General features: G+C 43.2%; 1 protein-coding gene across 3 annotated transcripts in view; it reads right to left on the reverse strand.

Annotated features, from left to right (window-relative positions):
- LOC127569493 (NXPE family member 3-like) overlaps positions 1–20,430 on the reverse strand; it is a 55,177-nt gene extending 34,747 nt beyond the window's left edge. For all 3 annotated transcript variants that reach the window (XM_052014204.1, XM_052014202.1, XM_052014203.1), the window contains exon 1: positions 19,187–20,430. The gene's annotated coding sequence lies outside the window, so the exon portion shown is untranslated. The remainder of the gene's footprint in view (positions 1–19,186) is intronic.
- Between the last annotated feature and the right edge of the window lie 332 nt (positions 20,431–20,762).

A 20,762-nucleotide genomic window follows, 5' to 3' on the forward strand; every position in this document is an offset into this window, starting at 1 on the left:
TTGAATGAATACGTACATACAATCAAATTAATGTTAGTTTCATCTTGCAGCAGTATTATTATCTTTCTGATTAGCAAGTCCACATAGTGCACAAGTAATTAATTCTCAAACAAATAATCTAGTAATTATCAGATTATTTTGGAGAACTTTGTGTGCAAACTTGATGCCAAGTTTCTGACAGTATGAAAAATAACAACAGTACAAAAATCCACCATGAAATACAAACTGGTTTAAGATATCCAGGGGTGATAAAGAATTGGACATTAATATAAAATGGATGGAAAAATTTACAAGTCTCTTTTTAAAATATTAATCTCAGTTTGGAAGTCTCATTGCTGGTAAATTTCATGTTACCAGAGCGAGAGCGGGAAACAGTTTGAAGAGCAAGTCTTGGGCTAATTGGGCAGCAGCAGCTGCCAATAAAAAGGTAAGCTCAAGCGGAGCAGCCATTGTGTGAGTGGCTCAGTGTAAGAGTGGGAGCTTGAGGCTTTGGCTCAAGAGACTTCAGCGTGAAGAGATGGAGTAAGTGAGCGGAGGCTAAAGTGAGGTTCAGGTAAGGTCTCTTTTTTCTCATTGCACAGCTTAGAGCACTGCGAATGGCAGGCAGGGCAGTAGCCTGCTCCTCTTGCAGGATGTTGGAAATCAGGGAGACCTCCAGTGTCCCTGCTGGCTATCCTGTGAGAAGTACATCCGGCTGCAGCTCCTTACAGACCGTGTTAGGGAACTGGAGCTGGATCATTCGGGAAACTGAGGAGATAATAGACAGGAGTTACTGGGAGGCAGTTACACCTAGGTTTCAGGATGCAGGTAGCTGGGTGACTGTCTGGGGAGGGAAAGGGACTAGGCGGTCAGTGGCAGGTACCCTTCTGGTCATTCCCCTCAATAACAAGTATATTGTTTTGGATACTGCTGGGGGGGGGGGGGTGGGGAATGACCTACCAAGGGAAAGCCACAGCAGCCATGTCCTTGGCACTGAGTCTGACTCTGTGGCACAGAAGGGAAGGTGGGAGAAGGGGACTGTGGTAATGATAGGGGATTCATTGGTTAGAGGAACAAATAGGAGAGTCTGTGGACAAGAACAAGACTCCCGAATGTTATGTTGCCTCCCAAGTGCCAGGGACAGAAACGTCTCGGATCATCTCCACAGCATTCTTAAGGGGGAGGGAGAGCAGCCAGAAGTCGTGGTACACATTGGTACCAACGACATAGATAGGAAAAGGGATGAGGTCTTGAAGACGGAATATAGGCAGTCAGGAAGAAAGCTAAAAAGCAGGACCTCAAGGGTGGTAATCTCTGGCTTGCTGCCTGTGCCACATGCCAGTGAGGGTAAGAATAGGAAGTTATGGCAGATGAAATGTGTGGCTGAGGAGTTGGTGCAGGGTTTCAGATTTGTGGGTCACTGGGGTCTCTTCTGGGGTATGTATGACCTGTACAAAAGGGACAGGTTACACCTGAACTCGAGAGGGACCAATGTCCTTGCTGGCAGGTTTGCTAGAGCTGTTGGGAAAGGTTTAAACTAGGTTGGCAGGGGGATGGGAATCAGAGTGTTAGGTCAGATGATGGAGCAGTTGGTGTAAAAGGTATTATGTGGAGAGACTGTGAGGAAGGATAGACAGTGGGTAGGTCATAAATGCAGTCAGTGGATGGGTTAAAATGTCTTTACTTTAATGCGAGAAGTATTAAGAATAAGGGTGATGAATTCAGAGCATGGATTAGTATGTGGAATTAGGATGATGTGGCCATTACAGAGACTTGGTTGTTGCAAGGGCAGGATTGGCTGCTTGATGTTCCAGGGTTTAGATGTTTCAAAAGGGATAGGGAAGGAGGTAAGAGGGAGGCGGTGGAGGGGTGGGGAGTGACATTGCTAGTCAGGGATAGTGTCACAGTTGCAGAACGGGAGGACGTGTGGAGGGATTTTTTTTACTGAGTCAGAGTGGGTGGAAGTTAGAAACAGGAAGGGAGCAATCACTCTACTGGGAATATTCTATGCACCCCCCCACCCCCCCCCCCCAAATAGGTACCAGGACACTGAGGAACAGATAAGTAGGCAGATTTTGGAAAGGTGCAAAAATAACAGGGTTGTTGTCATGGGAGACTTCAACTTCCCTTATATTGATTGGCACCTACTTAGTGCAAAAGGTATAGATGGAGCAGAATTTGTTAGTTGTGTCCAGGAGGGTTTCCTACACAGTATGTGGACAGGCTGACTGGAGGAGAGGCCATACTGGATCTCATACTAGGCAATGAGCCTGGTCAGGTGACAGACCTCTTGGTGGGCAAGCATTTCAGAGATAGTGACCACAACCCTGATCTTTCACGTAGTCATGGACAGGGATAGAAGCAAACAATATGGGAAAGTTTTTAATTGGGGGAGGGCTAATTATGGCAGTATTAGGCAGGAGCTTGGGAGCATAAATTGGGAACAGATGCTCTCAGGGAAATGCACAGAAGAAATGTGAAGACTTTAGGGAACACTTGCATGGGGTTCTGGATAAGTTTATCCCACTGAGGCAGGGAAAAGATGGTAGGGTAAAGAAACCATGGTTGACAAGAGAGATGAAATATTTAGCAAAGAGGAAGAAGGAAGCATACTTGAGCTTTAGGAAGCAAAAAAAAAATCAGGCAGGGCTCTTGAAAATTATAAAGAGCCAGGAAGGAGCTTAAGAAGGGACATAGGAGAGCTAGAAGGGGACATGAGAAGGCCTTAGCGAGCAGAATTAAGGAGAACCCCAGGGCATTCTATATGTACATGAGGAACAGAAGGATGACTACAGTGAGGGTAGGACCACTCAGGGATAAAAGGGGTAAAATGTGCCTGGAGGCAGAGGAGGTCCTTAATGAATACTTTGCTTCAGTGCTCACTAGGGAGACAGACTTTGACGAATGAGGTCAGTGTAGAACAGGCTAATGTGCTGGAGCATGTTGAAGTTAAGAAAAAGGTTGTGTTGGAGCTTCTGAAAAACATTCAGAAAATACTTCAGAGATTCATTTCTGGCCCATCATCATTTCTCAGCTCATTGCCACTGATTCAGCCCATTAGCCAATGTAATGATGGAATGAGAGGTGAAGAGTCCATCTTATCATATTAGGGGACCGTTCAATAGTCTTAAAACAGCTGGATAGAAGCTGTCTTTGAGCCTGGTGGTACGTGCTTTCTCAATTGGGGGGGCGGGGGGGTGGGGTTGTGGTAAAGAGAGAATGACCCGGGTGGGTGGGGTCTTTGATAATGCTGGCTGCATCACCAAGGCAGTGAGAGGTATAGACAGAGTCCATGGAGGGGAGGCTGGTTTCCATGATGTGCTGAGCTGTGTCCACAACTCTCTGCAGTTTTTTTGCAGTATCAGGCAAAGCAGTTGCCACACCAAGCCATGATGCATCTGGATAGGATGATTTCTGTGGTGCATTGACAAAAATTGGTGAGGGTCAATGGGGACATGTCAAATTTCTTTAGCTTCCTGAGGAAGTAGAGGTGCTGGTGAGCTTTCTTGGCCGTGGCGTCTAGGTGGTTAGACCAGGACAGGCTATTGGTGATGTTCACTCCTAGGAACTTGAAGCTCTCAACCTCAGCACCATTGATGTAGACAGGTGTATGTGCACTGCCCACCCCTCCCTGAAGTCAATGACCACTCTTTTGCTGACATTGAGGGAAAGGTTGTTGTCATAACACCATAGTGAGCTTAGTGGCACCATGTCACCATCTCCTTCCTGTACCCTGAGTCATCGTTATTTGAGATACAGCCTACTATGGTGATATCATCTACAAACTTGTAGGTGGAGTTAGAGCAGAATCTGGCCACACAGTCATGAATATATAGGGAGTAGAGTAGAGGGCTGAGGACACAGCCTTGTGGAGCACCAGTGTTGAGAATGATCGTGCTGGAGGTATTGCTGCCTCTCCTCATTGATGCACTCTGTTGGTTAGAAAGTCAAGGATCCAGTTACAGAGGGAGGTGTTAAGACCAGGTCTCGGAGTTTAGAGATGAGTTTGCTTAGAATTATAGTATTGAAGGCAGAGCTGTAGTCAATAAACAATAGTCTAATGTGGGTGTCTATACTGTCCAGATGCTTCAGAGCCAAGCGTAGGGCCAGGTGTATGGCATCCACTGTAGACCTGTTTCGGCGGTAATCAAACTGCAGTAGGCTGAGGTTATCTGGGAGGCTGGAGTTGATGCGTGCCATGACCAGCCTCTCAAAGGTGGGGGACCTCAGATTGAAGTAGGGAAGGTTAAAAATGTCTGCAAATACCCCCACCAGCTGATCTGCGCAGGATGTAAGGACCACCTAGGCCAGATGCTTTCTGCAGGTTCACTCTCCGGAAGACTGATCTTACGTCTGCACTGGTGACTGTGGTTCAGGTGCATTGGAGGCTGTCGGGGTGGGTGGTGACAATCCATTCCCCTTCTGTTCAAACCGTGCATAGAATGCATTAAGCTAATCAGGAAAGGGATGAGCTGTTGTTGGTGATGCTGCCCTACTTTGTTTTGCAGCATGCAAATCCTGCCACAGCTAGTGGCTGGTCAGGGACTCTATTCTGGACTGGTATTGTCTTTTGACATCCCTGATAGCTTAAAGGTTGTATCTCAATTTATTGTATAGGTCAGGGTTACCTGATTTGAACACCACAGTCCTGGACTTCAGTCAGGAGTGGATCTCCCGGTTCATCTGTGGTCTCTGGTTTGGGAACACCCAGATTGACTTCTTTGGTAAACAGTCCTCAACACACTTACTGACAGTGTGTGATGGTGGTGACATACTCATCTAAATTGGCTGCTGAGTCTTTGAATATGGACCAGTCTATCAACTCAAAGCCTTTACGTAGAAAGTCATCTATGTCCTCAGACCAGCACTTATGACTTTCTGTACCAGATCCTCAAGTTTCAGTTTCTGTTTGTATGCCAAACAAATGCAGACTGGTTGACTACTTTGCAGAACACCTATTCAGTCCACAAGGCTGACCCTCATCTTCCGACAGCCTATCACTTTAATTCTCTGCTCCATTCCTACTATGACCTCTGTCTCCATATTCCTACATTGATCCAACCGTGCCCAACACAAACCCGAGCACCTCATCTCTCTAAGCATGCCGCAATCCTTTAGTAACTACTTTGTTTCTCACCCCTTTCGCTATAGATGTTGCTGTTTTTCCATTTCAGCTTACTTTTCTTTCATCTCCAACTGCAGGCTTGCAATTAATTGTTGCCTTGAAAATAGTGGTCTGTGCTCAATCACAGACGTTCCCTGTTCTCTCTGCCTCTCCCTGCAACCTAAAATGCATTTCTAGTTCTGACAAATGGTGCCAGACTTAAAAACGTCAACTTTTTCTCTCCCCATTGATGCCGTTAGGTACCTCCAGCATTCTGTTTATGTTTCAGATCTACAGCCGGTTTTTTGTAGCAATAATCATTAACACTTTCAGTCTACAATGACTGTGTTTAGTTACTCTCACATGACAAGGTTGGGGCTTTCCACTTCATCCTTACACTGTCACTTTTAAGTTGAAATTTACTCCAGCTCAACAAAATTTTGACCTTTACAGTAACCAACACAGAAAATTACTTACTTAGTGTAAGTGCCAAAATTGAAGGTGGAGATGTGGTGCAAACAGGAGGAAAGAGTTCTGTTTTTAACCACTATTCTCAGAAGATGACTGGAATCAATTTCACACAACCCAGAGTGAAGCAGATAAAAATATAGATTTATCAGTGACTCCAAGTACTGTACTTGTTATCTTGAGTTGTACAGCATAGAAACAGGCCCTATGGCCCACTGTATCAATGCCAATCATCGTGCCCATCTGTAAGAATCCCATTCGCCTGCATTAATCCCTCTATGCTCTGCTAATTCAAGTCCCTGTCAAGATGCCTTTTAAATGTTGTTACTGTTCCTGCCTCCACCACTTCCTCTGGCAGCTCACTCCAAATACCAACTGCTCGGTTGTGAAAAATTTACCCCACAGATCCCCTTTAAACCTCCTCCCTTTAGTTTTAAGACACCCCTACCATGGGAAACAGACTCTGGCAATCTACCTTGTTTATGCCTCTCATAATTTTATACATCTCTATCATGTCAACTCTCAGCCTCCCTTGCTCCTAGCCTATTTAATTTCTCCTGATGACTCAAGCCCTCTAATCCAGGCTTCATCCTTGTGAATTTTACTGCACCTTCTCTAGCTTAAGCACATCCTTCCTATAGTGTGGTGATCAGAACTGCACACAATACTCCAAGTACAGCCTAACCAAACTTTTGTACAATTGTAATGTGATGTCCCAACTCCTAACTCAATGCCTTGGCCAATGAAGGCAAGCATGCCATAGGCCTTCCTTACCACCATGTCTACCAGTGTTTCCATTTTCAGGGAACTATGGATTTGTAACCGAATGTCTCTTATCTACAACACTCCCCAGGGCCCTGCCATTCATTGTGTATGCCCTGCTCTGATTTAACTTCCCAAATGCATCACTTCACACTTATCAGAATTAAATTCCATAAGCCATTCCTTTGCCCACTTACCCAGCTGATTCGTTTCCTGTTCTAATCTTAGATTACCCTATTCAATGTCCACTATACCAGAGGTTTTCAACCTGTGGTCCATGGACCCCTGGGGGTCTGCGGCGGGTTGCCAGCAAGCCAAGAAAAAAAAAATGGAAAAGCGACCCGTTACAAAGACGTAGCTTACTTGCTTGCTCCAGTTTTCCACTATTCAGAAAATCGGCCATATCTATTCTATCTGTTACAGGCGACAATCTTAGAGACTTAGACGGTGTTCCCTTCTGGTAAGCTGCCCCTTAATATTCGATTTGTGTAGTCAGAGTAGACAGTAGTGTTCACTACTCACTACTATTCTGTCGTGCACTGTAGTGTTAGCGAGACTGAGTGACGTTGGTGTGCCTTAATAATATTGCTTACTTACCGTGCATTTACGCCACAGTGACGTCACTGTTAAACGAAAAGTGTGCAAGCGTGTAAATTTTAGATTAGTTTTGATAATTTTGTTTATCAGTAATAGTAATTAAACTGTCCGGCGTGTATTGCTGAGTATGGAGACATTTCTGAAGAGAAAAGCTGACCAGAAACTGGAAGATTCTGATGACGAAGGGGATAAGGGTGACCGAAGGAGAAAACAACGCAAGTACGATCCAGAATATACTTCATATGGCTTCATCGCAGTGGGGACAAATGCAGACCAACCTGTGTTGTGTGTTTGCAAACACTGTCCAACAATGCAATGAAACCAGTGAAATTGAAGCGCCATTTAACAGTGCATCCAGATATTGCCAGTAAGGCGAAGGAATATTTTGAGCGGCAAAAGGAGCTGTACCTCAAGCAGAAAAGCAAAATGACAGCCTGCGCCACTGTAAATGAGAAGACTCTTTGCGCATCATATTTGGTAGCATCATGAATAGCACGTTCCAGAAAGCCTCACACAATTGAAGAGCTTATACTGCCTGCAGCAGTAGATATGTGCGAAGTTGTACTGGGAAAAGAATCCAGTCAAAAACTGAAAGCTATTCCACTGTCTGATAACGCAGTAAGCAGAATTGGTGATATGGCGGAAGATATACAGAGCCAGCTGATAGCACGTCTTCAGCAAGTCAGATTTGCGATTCAGCTCAATGAAAGTACTGGTGTTGCCAGTGCTGTGCAGTTGTTGACTTATGTTCGATATTGCTGGGAAGGAGAGGCTTTGGAAGACTTTTTGTTTTGCAAGACGTTCCCAGGGCGTACAACCAGTAAAGAACTTTTCTGTGTGCTTGACACGTTTTTGTACAATGGGCATTGGCGTGGACACAGTGTATTGGAGTATGCACGGATGGTGCTGCCACAATAATGGGACAGAAGTCGGGTCTAGTCGCACGAGTGAAAGAAGTAGCTCCACACGTAGCAGCAACCCACTGCATGATTCACAGTGAGGCTTTGGCTGCAAAGGATATGGATGAAAATCTTGCGGATGTGTTTTCCACATGCATTAAAATCAGTAACTTTATCAAAGCCAGGCCACTCAATCATCATTTGTTTGAAAACATATGCCGTGAAATGGAAGCCGAGCATAAGCATTTGTTGCTACATACAGAAGTCAGATGGCTGTCACGAGGCCGCGTTGTGCAGCGTGTATATGAATTGCGAGATGAACTGCTCATTTTTCTAAATGAGCATAACGGATCATTAGCACAGTTCTTGAAAGATGAGACATGGGTTGCCAGATTAGCTTATCTTGCAGATATTTTCAATATTTTGAAAAGCTTAAATCTATCATTGCAAGGACCTGGCTCAAAGGTTCTGAAAACGCATGACAAAAATCAATGCCTTCCAGAAAAAACTCCATATCTGGAAGGGAAAATACGAGCAAGGCGTCTATGATATGTTTCCGTTGCTGGCTGACTTTCTGAAAGTGAACGAGACTAAGACAGCGGCCATTGCAAGCACCGTTTTGAACCATATTCAACAGCTGTCAGATTATTTCCATGAGTATTTCGGCAAAGATGACACGAGCACGTTTGATTGGATTCGAAATCCATTTGAATGCATGCTTACCTTTTTAACTGGACGTGAACAAGAAGAATTGGCTGAACTGTCATCTGACAGGATTTTGCACTTGCCGTGCAACCAAATGTCACTGTTGTTGTTCTGGATAGCATGTTCCCAGGAGTATCCACTGCTGCCCGACAAAGCCGTCCATGTTCTGTTACCATTTGCAACCACTTACTTGTGCAAAATAGCATTTTCTGAAGTCACTGCCATGAAAACAATATTCAGTCTTGATCTGTATTTGGAGGATGACATACGCGTATGCTGGTCGCACATACCACCATGTTTGGACAAACTCTGCAGTGCAAAACAGGCACAACCTTCACATTGAACTGAACACTGAAAGACACCGCTGGTAATTATCGGTGATTGAAATAGGGCCTATGTGCAGTAATTTAAGTGCTGTATGCATGAATTATCGATTGTTTGATTTTGTGGACTTTGGGGGTCTGCCATCTAACAAGGACATGTTCTGGGGGTCCGCAGCATGAAAAAGGTTGAAAACCACTGCACTATACCACCAATTTTGGAATCACTTGCAAACTTATGAAACATACCACCTACATTCTCATCCAGATCATTAATGTATATGGCAAACAGTGAATATCTGAGAATGTCAGATACAAGTTCAAGTTACTTGATAGCTTTGACAACCATTTCATTCTTGAGACATGGTTGAACCAATTCTTAAAGATTTGCAGTGGGATTAGCGATCAGTCAAGCCAAAGCCAACTTGACAGAGAATGTACCTCCAGGCTTGCTTACGGTTTAGCAGGCAGGCAACCAGTGAGTCAGTCAGAGAATGTTTCAGTCACTGGTCCTTTGGTTTTAATAGTACTCTATTAAAGTTGTGATGGATGCTCAGCCTGGATCCTTTCAGGATGACTCAGTCCCCACCATCGCTTCAAATTGACAAAAAGCTCAATTCCATCAGCAAGGAGAGACTGACTGCCTTTGGCAGCAACATGTACCTGAGCAAGTAAAACTGAGCGGTAGGGCCACCAAGATTCAAGTCAGTAGAGATGAGGGGAAAACTTTCCATGTAAAATTTTCCAGCCTGTTGAAGTGAGGTCACTGTGACCTACTCCATATATTCAGCTTTGCCCCATTTCCCTTAATATTTGTTTAACAAAGGCCTATCAAGCTCAGATTTAAAATTAAGAAAAGTCACTTAGCATCAACTGCAAAACAATTTTCCAAATTTCTACCAAGCACTCGTGAGTAGAAATACTTCCCCACTACACTCTTGGAATGGGGTGGCTATGCGAAACACCTGATCTGATGGAAATGGAGTTAAAGAGAAACCATCCCCTCAAGATCTAAACACTTTCCAAATTCCAGAAAATATGTGATCTCTCCTGTAATTTAACCCTGGGGAGTCCATGTATCATTCTGGTAAACCCATGCTTCACTGTCCCCAACACCAATTTATCCTCAAGACGTGGGGCCCAGAACTGTTCACTGTGTACTCCAGGAGTGCTCCAACCAGAACTTTGTAGCTTAACTTCCACCCCTTGTACTTTAAACCTCTAGATTAAAGCTACTATTGCATTGTTTTTTTTTGTATTTTATTTATATATATATTCTTCTGAACCTATCCATGACACTTCATAAATTCATGCTGGCACACTCTGATCAAATAAGTATTTTCTGTATGTTCACCGTTTAATGACAGACCCTTAGAATAACAGCCACTAACTGATCTACAAATCCCTAGCATCTCTTCTTCCTCTCTTCCCCTCCCTTGTTTTCTCATTCTTAAATAGTGCAATGACATGCATGATTTCAAACCTTAAGAGTAAGAAACAATCCTGTCAGATAGGTCATATAATGATCCTTAAACACAAATTAAGTTGCAAGTCTGCACAGACAAATAGAAGACAAAGGGCTAAAAAATTTTTTAAATTAAGCAATTGATACCTGGAGATGAGTTGTAAAACAAACATTGGTACAATGGGTGTACTATATAGGCGAGAGTTCTCAACGTGAAGTCAGAGCTAGAAGAGGACTGTCTGATGGTACATGTCCTGCAGTAACTAGACAGGGATATATATAATTAACTTAATGACTTCAAAGAGGATGCACTAGCTCCTAGTGTAAAACAGGGAAGATTTCTGTTTACAAGCAAAGAGAGTCAATGAGTATAGAGTCACGCAACACTGAAACAGGCCTTTTGGCCCAATTTGTCCACGCCAACCAAGTTCTCTACCTGAGCTAGTCCAATTTGCCTGTATTTGGCCCATTTCACTCTAAACCTTCCCTATCCATGTTCCGGTGTCTCCACGTCTTTTAAACGTTGTAATTATACCTACCTCTACAGCTTCCTCAAGTCAAGTCAATAGAACATCCAACAGTACAGCACAGGAACAGGCTCTTCAGCCTACGATGTTGTGCCAAACTAATTACACTAATGACATCTAATCCCTTCTGCATGTACATGGTCCATATCCCTCCATTCTCTGCCTATTCATGTGCACCACCACTCCGGCAGTGCATTCCAGGCACCCAGCACTCTGCATAAAAACCTGCCCCGCACATCTTCTTTGAACTTTTCCCCTCTCAGCTTAAATGCATGCCCTGTAGCATTAGACTTTTCAATTCTGGGAAAAAGATACCAGTTGTCTATCTATGCCTCTCAATTTTATAAACTTCTATCAGGTCCCCCTCAGCCTCCATCACTCCAGGGAAAACAACCATAGTTGTCTTAGCCCAAGAAATCAAGTGGAGTTTATTGTCATGTGCACAAGTATGGTGAGGTATGGGTACAATGAAGAAACTTGCTTGCAGCAGTATTACAGGCACAAAGGTACAGACAACACACAGAACATAAGTTACACAAGACAGTGAATAAAAAACCGTGCAAAACAGGACATTTGTGGGGAAAAAAAAAGGCAAGTCCACGGTAGTGCAAGAGGTGGTCCATAGTGTTCCGTGGCCAAGGTAGGGTGAGGGTTGTGCAGGTCGGTTCAGGAACCTGATGGATGTAGGAAAGCAGCTGTTCCTGAACCTGGTGGTATGGGACTTCAGGCTTCTGTACCTCCTGCCTGATGATAGCAGTGAGAAGAGGGCATGACCCAGATGATAGGGATCCTTAATGATAAATGCCACCTTCTTGAGGCAGTGCCTCATGTAGATGCTTTCAAATAGTTGGGAGAGCTGTACCCGTGATAGACTAAGCTGTATCCACAACTCTCTCCAGCCTCTTGAGTTTTCCTGTGTTGGAATTACCATACTAGGCCATGACGTAGCCAGTCAGGATACCTTTAACAGTGCACCTGCAGAAGTACATTGACACCACCCATAATTCAGCCAACCACAGTGGTGATGAGTCGTTGGCAAACTTGTAGGTGGTATTGCAGTTGTGCTTAGTCACGGGTATAAAGAGGGTAGAGCAGGGGGCTAAGCTTGCATCTTTGAGGTGCACCTGTGTTGATGGTCATTGAGGAGATGTTATTACTGATCCATCCAGATCAAGGTCTGCTAATGAGGAAGTCAAGGGTCCAGTTTCAAAGGGAGGTACAGAAGCCCAGGTTTCAAAGCTGCCTCTGGCAGCTCATTCCATATACTCATCACCCTGTGTAAAATAGCTGCCCCTCAGATCCCTACACCCCCCCCACCCACCTTCACCCTAAACCTATGCCCTCTGCTTTAGACTTCTCTACCATGGGAAAAAGACTGACCGTTTACCTTATCTATGTCACTCATGATTTTGTATACATCTATAAGGTCACCCCTCAGCCTCCTACGCTCCAGTGAAAAAAGCCCCAGCCTATCCAGTCTCTCCCTATAACTCAAGCCCTCTAATCCTGGCAACATCCTCATTAATCTTTTCTGCAACTTTTCCAGCTTAAAGACATCCTTCCTATAGCTGGGCAACCAGAACTGCACACAGTGTTCCAAGTGTGGTCTCATCAATGACCTGTGCAGGTAGTAATGCGATGTCCCAACTCCTGTACTCAGTGCCCCGACTGATGAAGGCAAGGTTGCTAAATGCCTTCTTCACCACCCTGTTTACTTGTGTCTTCATTCTCCAGCAACTATGTAAATTGGTTTATTATTGACACATACCGATCATACAGATCAAGTCATTAAACAGTGCATTGTACCTGTAACCCCCAAGTCTCTCTATTCTACAAGAGTCTCCAAGGCCTACTACTTACTGTGCAAATCCCGCCCTGGTTTAACCTACCAAAGTGCAACACCTCACACTTGTTCAAGTTAAATTCCATCCTGCCATTCTTTAGTTCACTTCCCCAGTTGATCTAGATCCCATTGTAATTTTAGATAGCCCTCTTCATCATCCATTATACACCAATTTGTGGCATCTGCAAACTTACTAACTATGCCAATTACATTCTCATCCAAATTGTTAATACATGACAAACAGAGGACCCAGCACTGAGCCCTGCAGCACACCATTAGTCACAGACCTCCAAGATGAAAAACAACCCTCCATGACCACCATCTGACTCTTTCCACCAAGCCAATTTTGTATCCAATTGGCTCGCTTACCTTGGATCCCATATGACTTAATCTTCCCGACTAACCTACCATGCAGGACCTTGTCAAAGGCCTGTTAAAGTCCATGTAGACAACATCCACTGCCCTACCCTCAACAATCCTCTTAGTCACCTCTTCAAAAAAAAACTCATCCAAATTTGAGAGACATGATTTTCCACACATAAAGCTGTGCTGACTATCCCCAATCAGTCCTTGCCTTTCCAAATACTGGTAAATTCTGTCCCTCAGAATCCCCTCCAGTAACTCTCCCATCACAGATGCAAGGTTTATTGACCTGCAATTCTCCGGCTTGTCCTTGCAGCACTTTTTAAAGTAAAGGCACAACATTTGCCACCTTCCAATCTTACAATACCTCACCTCTGGCTAAAGTGATGCAAGTATCTCTGCAATTTCTTCCCTACTTCTCACAATGCCTAAGGTACACATGGTCAGGCCACAGGAATTTATCCACCTTAATATACTTTAATTCTGCCAGCACTTCCGCTTTTGTAATCTGGATATGTTCCCAAGCACCACTTCATTTCCCTTAATTCCTTAGCTCCCATGACCTTTTCCACAATAAATACAGATGAGAAATATTCATTTAAGACTTCACCCATCTCCTGTGGCTCCACATGTAGGAGACTACATTGATCCTTAAGGGGACCTATTCTCTCCCTAGTTACTCTTTTGCTTTTGATATACATGTGGAATCTCTTAGAATTCTCTTTTACTTATCTGCCAGAGCTATCTCGTGTCCTTTTTTTGCCCTCCTGATTTCCCACTTAAATGTATTCCTACATCTCTTATGCTTCAAGGGATTCACTTGATCTCAGCTGCCTATACCAGTCATACACCTCCTTTTTCCTGACCAGAGCCTCAATATCCCTCATCAACCAGGGTTCCCTGATCCTGCCAGCTTTGCCCTTACTCTATCAGGAATATGGTGGGCACCAATGCTCAAGATGAGAGGTCATGGCTTTAAGGTTATGGGTGGGAGGTTCAGGGGAGATGTCAGAGGGAGGTTTTTCACCCAAAGAGTGGTTGGTGCATGGAATGCACTGCCTGGGGTGGTGGTGGAGGCAGATACATTGAACAGGTTCAAGAGCTTGTTGGATAGGCATATGGAGGAATGTGAGATAGAGGGATATGCGGGAGGAAGGGGTTAGGTAGTGTGAGGGTGGTCTGATGGACGGCACGACACAGTGGGCCGAAGGGCCTGTTTTGTGCTGTATGGTTCTATGAACCCTTCCTACCTCAATTTTGAAAGCTTCCCACTTGCCTGACATCTCTTTACCTGCAAAAAACTCCTCCCACTCAATATTTGTAAATTCCTGTCTAATGCCTTCAAAATTTGTCGGCCCCAATTTAGGACTTCAACTTGTAGAACTGAAAAAAAAGAAACAGACAAGGAAAACATTAACCACAAAGATCCTTTAAATGCAATGAGTGGTGATCCTTTCTGTCCAACATTAGGGTGATAGAATGAAGTTAAATTAATGATATGCACTGTACTGGTCAATCAATTCTGTGTAACTTGTGTTCTCAGACTTAATCAATAAAATCACTGTAACCGTATTTAAGTCGCACAAGGAAGAGTTTCTAAACCAAAGGGACCTTGGAAAATAATATTTAAGGGATTTGCACTGCATTTCAATTACTTCCTTTAAAATTCCAAGATGGAAATGGCCTGGATCCTGGTTTGCCATTTTCTCCATGTGATAATTCTCTTTATCATCGTTATTTTATTCATGTTACTAAATTCCCAATTAGTTATTAATTTTCTATGTACAGAATACTATCCTCTTTCTCTGCTGCAATTACTGCAAAAATCATTCAACATGTTCATATTTTTCACTTAAATATGGAGACCAGAACTGTACACAATATTTAAAACTGCATCAAAATTGCCCTACTTTTATGTACTCTACCTTTTGCAATAAAGGAAAACATTCCATTAGCTTTCCTAATTACTTGTACCCTCAGGGAAATCTTTTTTGATTCATGCAGCAAGGTCCTTAGATCCCACTAGACATTAAATATTTTGTAGTTTTATTCCCTTCTAATAAAATTTTCTTTTTTATTCTTCCTTCCAAAGTGGATGACCACATTTTCCCACCAACACTTCTCCATCTGCCAACTTTCTTAATGTGTATGCTCCTTTGCAGGATTTTTGTGTCCTTCTCTAGTTGTTTACTTGCTAACCCATTTATTTTTGCATCATGAAGCCTGTAGTACACACCCACTGCCCCGCAAAGTGATCACCCCCTTAAGTTCTACCCCTTTGGCCTCATTTGAGGAGCCTTCTATAATATTCTCCCTTATTACTGCTGTGAATAATTCTAATTAATATTGCAATGCCACTTCTTTTACAACCCCTTGTCATTCTTAAAGGTTCTATACCCTAGAATGCTGAATTGCCAGCCCTGCCCTTCTTTCAACCACGTTCCTGTGAAAGTCACAATATCAACTTCTTATGCACTGATCAACATTATAAGTTCATCTGCCTTACTAGTCAGACTCCTTACATTAAAATAGATCATGTGATCAAGGGGGCTTTGGAGATAGAATTTGGATAGAATTTGATATCGAGGTTTGAAGTAATGTAGTTCAAAGCAAAGCAAATCTAAACAAAATAAACTATATTGCACAAGAGAATTGGCCGTGGTTAACTGGGAGAATAGATTGCAATGTCTGATGGTGGGTGGGCAGGCAATAGTCAATATTGAAAGAGAGTTGCACAAGTTGCAAAACAAGACATTAAAGGTGGCACAAAAAACCCAAAAGGAAGTGATTGCTAAATGGCTAACACATGAAATTAAAAATGGTGTTAACCAGAGGAAGAGGGAGATAAAGTCTCCCCTCCAACATCTGTGAGCCATTGGGCACAGAAGTGTTTTCAAGGATCATGAGATTCAGAAGTATTATTTTAGAGACCAGAGAACCAAGAAATCGGTTAAAACAAAAGCCAGAATGGAATACGAGAGTACACCGACAAGAAATATGAAAACATAACGCATGGGCTTTTATTGGAAAATGATGGAAGGTGTGGGCTCCTCAGACAGAGACAGGAGAATTTATAATGGGAAATAAGGAAATGACAGAGGAATAAAACATTAATTTGCACCCACCTTCACAGGAGAAAACACATAAAACCTGCCAAATATTTGATTGAATCATGGATCTAGCAAGGATGAGGAATTGCCAGAACCAAGTATTAGTCAGAAGTATACTAATAAATTGGTGAGTTTAACAGTTGATAAATCCCCAGGACCCAATGATTTACATACCAGAGCTTTGAAAGGAATGGCTTAAGAGAAAGTGGATGCTCTGGTTTCACCTTCCAGATCACTCTAAAGTATGGATTTGTTCGTGTGGATCAAGTGTGACACCACCATTTAAGAAAGAAGGGAACAACCAACCTGTTAACCTAACATCAGTGGTTGGGAAAATGCTAGAATCTATAAATGACGTTATAGCAAGCACTTTCAAAAGGTTAATAGGATTGAACAGGGCCAACTTGGATGTATGAAATGCAAATTGCATTTGATTAACCTGCTAGGGTTCTTTGAGGATGCAGCCAGTAGAATAGTTAAGGGGGAAAACAAGAGGATGAGAGATTCTTGGACCTTCATAGAAAGTACAGCACAATACAGGCCCTTCAGCCCACAATGTTGTGCCGACCTTTAAACCTCACCTAGAAACTATCCAAACCCTTCCCTCCACATATCCCTCCATTTTAACTTCTTCCATATGCTTATCTAGCAATCTCTTGAACTTGACCAATGTACCTGCCTCCACCACCGCCCCAGGCAGCACATTCCTTGCCCCAACCACCCTCTGGGTAAAAAACCTTCCTCTGATCTCTCCCTTGAACTTCCCACCCATTACTTTAAAGCCATGCCCTCTTGTATTGAGCATCAGTGCCCTGGGGAAGAGGCACTGGCTGTCTACTCTATCTATTCCTCTTAATATTTTGTATACCTCTATCATGTCTCCCCTCATCCTCCTCTCCAAAGAATAAAGCCCTAGCTCCCTTACTCTCTCCTCATAATGCATACTCTCTAAACCAGGCAGCATCCTGGTAAATCTCCTCCGCACCCTTTCCAATGCTTCCACATCCTTCCTATAATGAGGTGACTAGAACTGGACACAGTAGTCTAAGTCTGGTCTAACCAGAGTTTTGTAGAGCTGCATCATTACCTCGTGGCTCTTTAACTCGATCCCACAACTTATGAATGCTAACATCCCATAGGCTTTCTTAACTACCCTATCCACCTGTGAGGCAACTTTCAGGGATCTGCAGATATGAACCCCCCGATCCCTCTGCTCCTCCACACTACCCAGAATCCTGCCATTAACTTTGTACTCTGCCTTGGAGTTTGTCCTTCCAAAGTGCACCACCTCACACTTCTCCGGATTGAACTCCATCTGCCACTTCTCAGCCCAACTCTGCATCCTATCAATGTCCCTCTGCAATCTTCGACAGTCCTCCACACCGCCACCAACCTGTGTCATCTGCAAACTTGCCATCACAATGCATTTCAGAGATCCCACACAAAAGGTTGGAACAGGTGTAATTGGGGATAATATACAAACACAGACTGAGGACTGGTTATCAGATTTTAAAAGACGTCCAGTACAGGAATAACAAATTGTTCTCATATTGACGCTAGCCTGTGACTAATGGAGCAACACAAGGATTGCTGCCCAACTTTTTACAATCTAATTCAACATAGAGGGGGCCAATGTCATATTACCATGTTTGCTAATAACATTAAATGATTGTGGAGTACGAAAAGAAGCTTCATGGAGGTTTAAACAAGCTGATTAAGTAGGCAAGGACATGACAGATAGAATACAATGTGGTAATATGTGAGGTTATTCACTTTGAGTTACATAACAGAAGAACACAGTATTTGTTAAATGGCAAGAGATTGGGTAATAACGGCACTCAAAGATTCCAGGCGTTGTCGTACACAAGTCAGGGAAGATCAAATGCAAGTGCAACAAGCAATTAAGTGGACAAGTAGAATGTTAACCTTGCTTATGGGATGACTTGAATGTCAGAAGTCTTATTGCATTTGTATTGGATTTTGGTGTGACCACACCTAGAGTACTGTATAGAGTATTAGTCACCTTGAGAAAAATTTACTTGCCATAAAGGTGATACAGCCAAGATTCACAGGACTAGTTCCAGAGAGGATGGGTTAACTGGGACTGTATTCTCTAGAGCTTTGAAAAATAAAAAGGAGAATTCATTGAAATTTTAGGACTTAGCAGACTAGATTTGGGGGGGGGGGGGGGGGGGGGGGGAGGAGAGAGATATATTTACCCTGAAATGACAAGTCTCTAACCAGAGAGCAGAGTTCCTGAATACAGGATTGGCCATTTGGTACTGAGACAGAGAAATTTCTTCACCCAGAGAATGGTGAATATCTGGAATTGTCTACCCCAGAGAGTCATAAAGGCTCCATCATGATGCCCATTCAAAGCATAGCTTGATAGGATTCTGGTCATTAAGGCAATCAAGTAACAAGTCTGGGCTCAAGGGGCAAATCAGCCTTCTCTTACTCCCATTTCTTATGTCTTTGTGCATTTTAAAGATCAAGGCATAGTTTAACAAGGAACAAACACTGGAGTGGTGAGAGGCAAACAGGACAGTGCAAGCAAAGTCACAGACAGCAGAGCTTATGTCCTTTCATGTTTACGGTGTATCAAGGAAGTCAAACTGGAGTCTATGGTAACAAAGTGGTGGATGAGAAGTTCAACTGCAGATAAGACGAGCTGAGACAACTGTAAATTGGTGGAAATAAGTAGTTATGGTGATGGTCCCGATTTGTCATGTGATACACATGGAAGATCAAATATGACAAGAGAGCAAAGAGTTTTGTTCCATTTCACGAGGCTGCTCCCAAAGGAGGAAGTCACTGACCAGGTAACTGCAGACGAAGGCTCCAGTCTCGCCAATACTTAGCTGGAGAAAATTTAAACAAATCTACAATTGGTTGTCAGAAACGTAGTCTGCACTGAGCAACAGTGGAAGGGCTAATGCAGCCGATGAAGTTTGGGACGCCCAGTGTAGATGCAGAAGCCAATTACAAGCACATTAGGGATTTTTTTTAAAGTCTTATCAACGTTAGAAATAAATAATACTTACTTAAAACCAACGGGGAATGCTCAGATCTTTCAGATGCATTAATAATTGTTTGCAGGTTTGAAGAACCGAAGGTCATCAACAATCCAGATACGAAGTGAGTTGTCCAAATACGTCCGACATACAGCAGAAATCCAGCTCTCGTTTTTTGCAAAAATAGCACCCGATTGTACACTTTATGAGAGGAATCAGTTTGTTCTGCGTCATAACTAGCAATCCTTCAAGCAAGAAATAAAGGAAAAAGCAGCGGAATGATCAGAACATAGCAGAAAGCTTCTATCTCAACCAAACGCTTCTATCAGTGAGCTCCGACCTCACATCCGCACTACAATACACAAGCACCGACAGCGACAGTTATACCTCTCAACCAATTAGCGTGGAGTCCAGCCAATTGGGCCAGAAGAGGGCGGAACTTAAAGTCAGAATCAACCGGTAGAGTCTCCCCCACCCGCAGGGTTTTCACCGCGGATGATTGACAGCGTGGCCTCCAATCTGATGGATGTTGTACCGAATTCCCTACCCATAGTCTCTGCACGGCGAGCAACCAACGTGATTTCTAATCTCTCTACATTTGAGGAATTATTCGACTGCAAACGAAAATCTAAGCGACGGCTATGTCACGGCGCCCCATGCACCATCCGTCGGTTTACCAGTTGGATAATGGCATTGCTCCGGGAGAGAATACAATTGGCCGCGGCGATTTCCAGCAGTCTGCAGTTCTGTCACGCGGCCTTGCACCGCAATTTACTTCTGCGCATATGCAATTGGTGTGCGAGCAAGAGCTACTGAAAGAATACACCCAAACGTAAAGTTATTAGAAGAGTATTGAGTAATAATAAAGGAATTTTCATTACTTAATATTCATTGCTAAGTGCTAGATTCCAGGATCTTTGACCTTCTGTTATAATTAGAACTGCAGCGTCCAGTGTTTCGAAACGTCTAGGTCTGGTTAGCTACTCCACCGAATGCTATTTATAAATTACTTCGATTTAGGTACAAAGGGATGCGGTATTGAAGAGTGCGTTGTAATCAAACTTGGGAAATAGTAAATAGAAAGGTGGTGGCGACCTTCTGGAAGACAACGTACATTTAAAATGCGCAGATGCACGGCAAGAGCAAATAAGTGCAAGTAAATATTAAATGTTGCACTTTCGGAGAAATAACAGATGCATTATAATTCGAATCATTATTCAGACATTAAAATTTAAATGGCAGCAGTTGGATTAGCAGAGGTCCTGTGGTATATCTTTTTTGATGTTGGCTGGGAAAGTTCATAAGGACGTTGATTACTGTACGCATTACTTAACATTGAATAGCGGAAGTGAATACAAATATTAAAATGTTACGCCAAACGTGTAAAGATGTCAGTTTAAATCTCAGCTGGTGTCGTGTACAACTCTAAGCACCACACAGACTAAAACAGAATAGGAAATTTCAGAGAAATTGAATAAATAGTACAGAACTACAGGGATAGAGCGAATGAGGAGTAAATTGTTAGCCCATTAGTTTCTCGAGTACTGAAAGGATGTCAATGTGTTTGAAGCGGAACACAACACACTACAGCACACTACGGTGTACT

The sequence above is a fragment of the Pristis pectinata genome, chromosome 4, assembly GCF_009764475.1.
Source record: "Pristis pectinata isolate sPriPec2 chromosome 4, sPriPec2.1.pri, whole genome shotgun sequence".
Taxonomy (NCBI): domain Eukaryota; kingdom Metazoa; phylum Chordata; class Chondrichthyes; order Rhinopristiformes; family Pristidae; genus Pristis; species Pristis pectinata.